Source organism: Penaeus japonicus, unplaced genomic scaffold, assembly GCF_977035675.1.
Source record: "Penaeus japonicus unplaced genomic scaffold, GWHDUDI00000001_assembly GWHDUDI00000002, whole genome shotgun sequence".
Taxonomy (NCBI): Eukaryota; Metazoa; Arthropoda; class Malacostraca; order Decapoda; family Penaeidae; genus Penaeus; species Penaeus japonicus.
The window spans coordinates 39,008,984-39,016,483 of NW_028234404.1; positions in this window are offsets into that span (position 1 = coordinate 39,008,984).

A 7,500-nucleotide genomic window follows, 5' to 3' on the forward strand; every position below is an offset into this window, starting at 1 on the left:
CTCTCTACTACTTTCTTCACTTCTCTTTTCTTCAACACTTCTCTCTAGTTTCTTTTAACTTCTACTCGTCACTCACAACTTCACTTTCTTATTTTTTTGACTTACTTTTTCTTTTTCTTTTCTGCTATTCTTTTTCGTCTTTTTTCCTTCTCCTTGTCTCTTCATCCTCTTCCTGCTACACCTCATTTTTTCTTCTTCCTCTATTATACTTCTTAATTTGTTCACCCACTACTCTTTTCCTTATACTTTCTATCTCTACTCTTCCTTACTTTCTGTACTCTCTCCTTAACTACTCTTTACTTTCTCTTTTTCACTGTCTCCATCTACTTCCTCTTTACTTTTTTTACTTCTTTTTTCTCTCTCATTCTTCTTTTTACTCATACACTTACTTTTCTATTTTTGCTTTGCTTCACTGCTACTACTTTATTCTCTCATTCTTTCACTCCCCTCCCTTCCTTTTATACTCTTTTCATTACATTTCGCTTTTTCTCCTTTTTTTTCTTTCATATTTATTTTTACTACACCCCATGACAGTAAGGCCATCCCCCTTATCCATAATACCATGCCCCCTCCCCCTTCCCCTCCTTACCCATAATGCCATGCCCCCCCCCCCCTGCCCATACCCAGTGAACGTAATGCGCCCGCCTCTACCTGGCTGTAACCCTTCCTTGGTTTAATCTCCTCCCTCCCTCCCTCTCTCCCTCCCTCCCTCCTTACCCCTTCTCCCTCCCTCCCTCCCTCCTTACCCCATCTCCCTTCCCCGACTCTCTCCCTTCCTCCTTCCCTCTCTTCCTCCTTACCCCATCTCCCTCCCTCCCTCCGATTCCCTCGCCTCTTATACACCCCCATCTCCTTGTTCCCTCCCTTCGTCCTTTTTCTCCTATTTCCTTTCTTATAACTTTCCTTTCTTTTTCCCCCTTTCCTCATCTTCCCCCGTCCCCCTATTCCTCTTTTCCCCTCTCTCTCCCCCTTTTCACCTTATCATTCACATTTTTCATCACTCCCGCCCGTTCCTCCCTTCTCATTCTCCTTCAAACCCCATCTCCCTCCCATCCCCGACTCTCTCCCTTTCTTTATGCACCGTTCTCTACTGATCTTCTCTCCCCAAACTCTTCCTACTCATCCTTTTCTCTCTATTTCCCCTTTCCTGCCTTTCCCCCGTCCTTCACTTCACATTCCCCTTCTTTTCTATTCTTCCCTTCCCCTTTCTCCCTCCCCTCCCCTCCTTCTATCTCTCCTCCTCCATCTTCCTTCAGTATTCTCCCCTCACATATTCCTATCTTCTCTCGTCCTCATCCTCCTCACTCCTCCTCCTCCTCCTCCTCCTCCTCCCCCTCCACCCCTTCCTCCTCCTCCTCTTCCTCCTTCTCCTCCTCTTCCTCCTCCCCCTCCTCCTCCTTCTTCCCCCTCCTCCTCCTCTTCCTCCTCTTTCTCACACCTCCAAAACCATCCACCTCCCTCTCCTCCTCTTTTCCGCCCTCCCTATCTAACTCTAACCTACCTCCTCCTCCTCCTCCTCCTCTTTGTCCACCTCCACCTCCACCTCCTCCTCTTTCTCCACCTCCACCTCCTCCTCTTCCTCCTCCTCTACCTCCTCCTCCTCCTCCTCCTCCTTTCCCCTACCTGCCTTGCCCCTTCACCCCCCTCCCCCCATCCTCCACCTTAAATCTGTACCAGTCACGATGACTCAGCGCGATGGATATATAAGGTTAGGTCTTGTCTGGGGCGATTGTCTTTTGTCTCCTCAAGGACTTGGTGTAATCTGTTCATTCATAGTACACACACATACACGCACACTAACACACACACATACGCACACACACAACAACACACAGATACACATACAAACGACTACTTACTTTACAATCCCATGTACGCGCTTACAAATACATATAAACACACACGTACGCACACACACACACACACACACACACACACACAAAACAACACACAGATACACATACAAACGCTCACTTACCTTACAATCACATGTACGCGCTTACAAATACATACAAACACACACACACACACACACACACACACACGAAGCAACACACAGATACACATACAAACGACTACTTACTTTACAATCCCATGTACGCGCTTACAAATACATATAAACACACACGTACGCACACACACACACACACACACACACACACACAAAACAACACACAGATACACATACAAACGCTCACTTTCCTTACAATCACATGTACGCGCTTACAAATACATACAAACACACACACGCACACACACACACACACACACGAAGCAACACACAGATACACATACAAACGCCTACTTACTTTACAATCCCATGTACGCGCCTACAAATACATATAAACACACACACGTACACACACACACACAACAACATGCAGGTACACATACAAACGCTCACTTACCTTACAATCACATGTACGCGCTTATAAACACTTACAAACACACACACGTACACATACACATACTCCACATTATTCACTCCCACCTCACTAACAACACACACACACATACCTCGATCCCCCTTCCCCCCCCACCCTCTCCCTCATCCCCCTCCCTACCCCGCCCCCCTCCCCCCCACCCTCCCACACACACAATATATAAACGAACCACAGTAGACAGACGACAGTTTGTTTAATTTTAGAAAATGAGGGGGTGAATGTCACATAGATAACAAGAGGGGTAACAGCCATCCGAATCTACTAAATTTCGATCATAATAATAATTTCGTCATCGCTTTCATAAATAAAAACCATATCTATAAACAGAAGGACCCTAATTTTTTGGTTTCCCAAGGTCAAATGTATTTTAGGGTTTATGATCCCGGTTGCCAGTACCATATCGCATATTTTTTTTCTCCCTAGCTGCGGTCCTAAATCGAATTAACCCTCTTATGGATCGTATTTCTTTTCTCTCTCCTACACGCTCTTTTAATCTTGCTCTCAAATTAGTTATGACACTTATCTCCCTTAAAATCCTCTTCTCTTTTTTCTTATCCATAATTCGACTTTTTTATAACTTCCTTCTGTCTCTGTTTTGTTTTATCGATCTTGTTTTTCAATAATAATAATAATACATAGAAAAAGAAAAAAAAATAATTTCTTCCGAGATCCTATTTACTACACATTAAGCCCTGGGAAGGTTGCCAAGGCCTACATTACCCTCAGTAACCATGGCATGTGCGCCGCAATCCATCATGCCATGTTCACGAAAACGCCAGCCAGAAACAGGGTTAATCTACGTGCTAAGCAACCACGCCTATTGCTCCGGTAATGGCGGCAGATGGTACAATGAAGCTGAAAGGTCTGGCTCGCTCAACACACGCACAAACGTACAACACACAATTCGTCACACATGCCCACGCATTATATTCCTTCGTATACATAGTATATGTATTACAACATTTGTATATTCTTTTCCAACTCACGGTGCACCCGGAATATACATAAACATGCCGTACGTGAGCACACACACACACACACAAACACGCACGCAACACACACACGACACCACACACACTAAACACTACTCTCCAACTCTCTCACTCACTCACTAAACATGTTTGTGTGTGTATTTAGTGAGATGAGTTGAGTGTAGTGATGTGAGTGTTAAGAGGTATGGTGTGTCTTTGTCAAGAGTGGGGTTGGGTGTGATAGTCTCATTTAGTGAGGTACAGAGGTGATTTAGAGTTTGAGGATATTGATTGATATAGAGGGATTTTGATATAATATGTTTTTATAAACTGAGTTGATTTATAACAAAAATAGAATAGAGGTAGTGATATTTATTTTTTATTTATCTTAGATTTATATAGTTATAGTTATATAGATGTATTGTTGTGTGTGGGGGTGGGTGGGGGGTGTGGCGGGAGGTGTGTGGTGGGTGGGTGTGTTGGGGAGGGGGTTGTTGACATGTATAGAATGGAAGAGAGTTAGAGTGTGTGAGTGTGAGTGTGTGTGAGTGTTATGAGACGAGAGTGATTTAGATTGGGTGAGGGTTAAGAGATATGGAGAGAGGTGAGTGAGTGTGTTTGAGGCGATGTGAGAGAGAGGGTTAGTGAGTGAGACTCTCTTATACATTCTGATTCTTATAGGGGGGGGTAGAGATTTTGTGAGAGTGAGGTGTTTGAGTGTGACTTGTGAGTGTGAGAGGAGTGTACTGGGGTGAGTAGGTGAGTCAGTAGTTCTAAGGCTATCCGTGAGAGTGTGACGGAGAGAGATTGTGAGAGTGGGGTGTGTTGTGTACTAGAGTTATGTGTTAGTGAGTGTGTCGTGGATAGAGTTGTTTTAGGGATTGGTGTTTAAAGTGATTGATAGATAGATATAGTGTTACGTTGATGTAGACAGTGACTGATATGTGTGAGAGGTGTGGGTGGGTGGGGGTTGGTAGTGTGTGTCTGACTATATATATACTCGCTAAACAACTAATTCTCTATATCTCTGAGAGGATTGAGTGTGTGTGTGTGTGTGAGTGTGTGTGAGAGTGAGTGGGTGTGTGTGAGTCGGTGTGTGTGTGTGAGTGAGTGAGTGTGGGATGATTGAGTGAGTGTGTGGGTGATGAGTGTCTGTCTGGGTGTGTGATGGAGTGTTGGTTTGAGAGTGTGATGTGTGTGGTTTGTGATTGGTGTGACTGGTTAGTGTGTATCTTTGTGTGTGAGTGTGAGTAAGGGTGGCTAGTGAGTGGGTTTGGTGTGGTATTTTGTGTGTGCTGTGTGTGTGCTGTGTGTTGTGTGGGTGAGTGTGAGGGAGGGTGTGGGTGTGTGTGTGTGTGTGCGTGTGTGTGTGTGTGTGAGAGAGTAGGGGGGGGGGGGGGGGGGGGGGGGGGGGGGGGGTGGTCTTTGTGTGTGTGTGTGTATGTGAGTGTGTGTGTGTGTGTTTGTGTGGGTTTTCCGTGGGGTGTGTGGGTGTTGTGTGTGTGTGTAGTGTGTGTGTGTGGTGTATGTAGTGTGTGGTATGTATATCTCTTATATTATTATCAAATATATATATATATATATACACATAGCTATACATATATTACTATATTGTGTGTGTGTGTGTTTGTGTTTGTGTGTGAGTGTGTGCTGTGTGTGTGTGTGTATGTGTGTGTGGGTGTGAGAGTGTGTGTGCTGTGTGAGTGTGAGTGTGTTTGTGTGTGTGTGTGTGAGTGTGGGTGGGTGTGTGTGTTTTGTGGTTGGTGTGTGTGTGTGTGTGTGTATGTGTCTTGTGTTTGTGTGTGAGAGTGTTTGTAGGGTGTGAGTGTGTGTGTGTGTGAGTGTGGTTTATGTGTGTCAGAGTGTGTGTGTGTGTTGTGTGTGTGAGTGAGTGTGTGTGTATGATTGAGTGTGTGTGTGTGTATGTATCTCGCGCACTATTATCTCTATCTACTCTCTACTATAATATATTTTATATCTCTATCTTATCTAATCACATATCACTCTAAATCACAATATATTCTCACGTTCACTCTATATGTCTAATATATCTAAATATTCTCTCTGTGTGGGAGTGAGTGTGTGTGTGTGAGTGTGAGGGTCGTGTGTGTGTGTGTGTCTGAGTGTGTGTGTGAGTTTGTGGTGTGTGTGTCGTGTTTGTGAGTAGTTAGTGAGGGTGTGAGAGGGTGTGTCTGTGACGATGAGTTGTGTGTGTGTGTGTGTGTGAGGTGTGTAAGTCTGTGTGTGTGAGTGTGTGTGTGAGTGTGAGAGTTTGTGAGTGTGTTTGCTGTGTAGGTGTGAGTGTACTTTGTGTGAGTGTGTGTTGGTGTGGTGTGCGTGAGTGTGAAGTGGTTAGAGGGAGGGTGGGTGTGGGCTTGTGAGTGTGTGTGTGTGTGTGGTGGTGATGTTAGTGTGTGTGTGAGTGTGAGTGTGAGACGGGGTGTGTGTGTGAGAGTGTGAGTGAGAGTTGTTTTTGAGAGTGAGTCTTTGTGTGTGGTGAGTGTTTGAGTGTGTGAGTGTGTGTGTGGGTGTTTTGAGTGTGGTGTGTGAGTGTGAGTGGTGTGTGTGTGAGTGTGTGTTAGTGTGTGGGATGTGATGGAGGGGGGGGTTTGATTGTGTTGGTGTATGAGTGTGTTTGTTGGTGTGTAAGTGTGAGTGAGTGTTTTTGTGTGTGTGGTGAGTGTGTGTGTGTGTGAGTGTGTGGTGTGTGTGTGAGTGTGTATCTATATACTCAACTGTATACAATATGTCTCTCTAAGTATCACTCAAACTCACTATACAATCAATCTCTATATATAAATCTCATATCTCCTAACTATAATATACAATATCCTATGCTGTGTGTGTGTGTGTGTGGTGTGAGTGGTGAGTGTGTGTGTGTGGGTGTGTGTGGTTAGTGGGTGTGTTTGTGTGTGGTAGATTGTGTTGTCTGTGTGTGTGTTGTGTGTGTGTGATTGTGGTGTGTGGTGTGTGTGGCAGGTGAGTGTGTGTGATGGGGTGACGAGTGTGTGTGTGTGTGTGTGTGTGTGTGTGAGATGTGTGTGTGTGAGTGGGTGGTGTAGTGTGAGTGAGTGTGTGGTGTAGTGAGGAGTGACTGCTGTGGGTATGTGTGGAGTGTAGTTGTGTGTTTGTGTGTGAGTGTGTGTGAGGGTGAGAGTTGTGGGTGTGTGAGTGTGTGGACTGGGTTTGTGAGTGGGTCGTGTGTGATGTTTGTGTGTGTCGTGATTTGTGAGTTTATGAGAGAGGGTGGGGATTTTGTGTGAGAGTGTTAGTGAGTTTGAGGTGAGTGGGTTTGAGAGTTTGTGTTTGTGGTGTGAGTGTGTGTGTTGTCTGTGTGTATGTGTGTGATTTGTCGAGTGTGTTGTGTTGTGAGAGTGTGATGTGAGTGAGTAGTGTGTGGGAGTTGTCTTGTGAGAAGAGTGTGTTATTTTGTGTGTGTGTGAGAGTGTGAGTGTGTGTGTGTATGAGTTTGGTAGAGAGAGGTGGTTGTGAGATGTGTGTTGTGTCTTGGGTCTACTGAGTGAGAGTGTGTGTGTGAGTGTGGAGTGTGTGTGAGAGTGCGTCGGAGTGTGAGTCTGAGTGTACTGTCTGGCAGATAGTTTTGTTGTAGTGAGTGAGTTTGTTAGTTAGTGGTGATGTGTGTAGTGTGTTTCGGTATTGTGTGATTTGTGTGTGTGTGTGTGTATTTGGTTGTGACGTGTGAGGTTTGTGTGTGTGTGTGTGTGAGTGGTGTGTGAGTGGCAGTGTGTTTTTGTGTGTGTGTGTGTGAGTTTGTGTAATGTTATTGAGTGTGTGAGTGTGTGTGAGCATGTGATATATCTCCACTAACTGTCTCACTCACTCTCATGTGTAGTTACAGTGTTTTTTATTTACGTGAGAGATATGAGTGTTATAGACAAGATTTATTTTAGATTTAGAGTGAATGTGATAGAGTGAGGCAGTGATAGATAGTGAGAGTCTCTGACTATCTACTCAAATCTCTCACAACATCACACACAATCACACACACACACACACACACCACACACAAAGAACACACACACACATCACACACCACACACACACAACATATATAATATATATAT